This window comes from Orycteropus afer, unplaced genomic scaffold (genome assembly GCF_000298275.1).
Source record: "Orycteropus afer afer isolate SDZICR_OR568_19922 unplaced genomic scaffold, OryAfe1.0 scaffold00247, whole genome shotgun sequence".
Taxonomy (NCBI): Eukaryota; Metazoa; Chordata; class Mammalia; order Tubulidentata; family Orycteropodidae; genus Orycteropus; species Orycteropus afer.
In genome coordinates, this window is record NW_006921834.1 from 162,790 (window position 1) to 163,596 (window position 807).

Here is an 807-nt window from a genome sequence, read left to right on the forward strand (position 1 = left end):
ATAACAACAACAACAACAACATATGCATGTGAAAGCTGGACGATGAATAAGGAAGGCCAAAGAAGTGTTGATGTCTTTGAATTTTGGTGTTGGTGAAGGATACTGAAAATACCATGGACTGCCAGAAAAAGGAACAAATCTATGTGAACCTGGAATGCTTCTTTAAAAGGGAGAATGGCAAGACTTCATCAGGCTTAATTTTCTCAAGTTGTCAGAAGGGAAAAATCCCTGATAAAGCAGAGGGTCAACAAAAAAGAGAAAGACCCTCAATAAGATGGATAGACACAATTGCTGCAACTATGAGCTGAAGCATAGGAAGGATTGTAAGGATGACACAGGACTGAGCCGTGTTTTGTTCTGTTGTACATAGAGTTCCTATGAGTTGAAGCTGACTCAGCAGTGCCTAACAACAAAAAAACACAGCGTGTTACAGACCAAAGTGAATCTCAAATGAAATGTCCCATTACCAATTCTGCAAACATAGACATTTTCCATCATTATTTATCATGATAACTAGTGAAGTTAACATTGAGCACTTGGTTATGGTTGAGTCAGCCAAGTCTCACCATTTTAAACCCTCTTTTAATCAATTATTATCTTGTAGAGACACTTTCAGATTATTTAAATGTCCTTTTACTCTTCAAATGTTGTTGTTGTTATTTGCCATCGAGTCAGACCCGACTCATAGCAACCCGTCCTTGGGTTTCCGAGGCAGTATCACTGCGAAAGTAGATTGCCCCATCTTCCTTCCAAGGAGTGGCTGGTGGGTTTGAACTGCCAGCCTTCTAGTTAGCAGTCAAGTGCCTT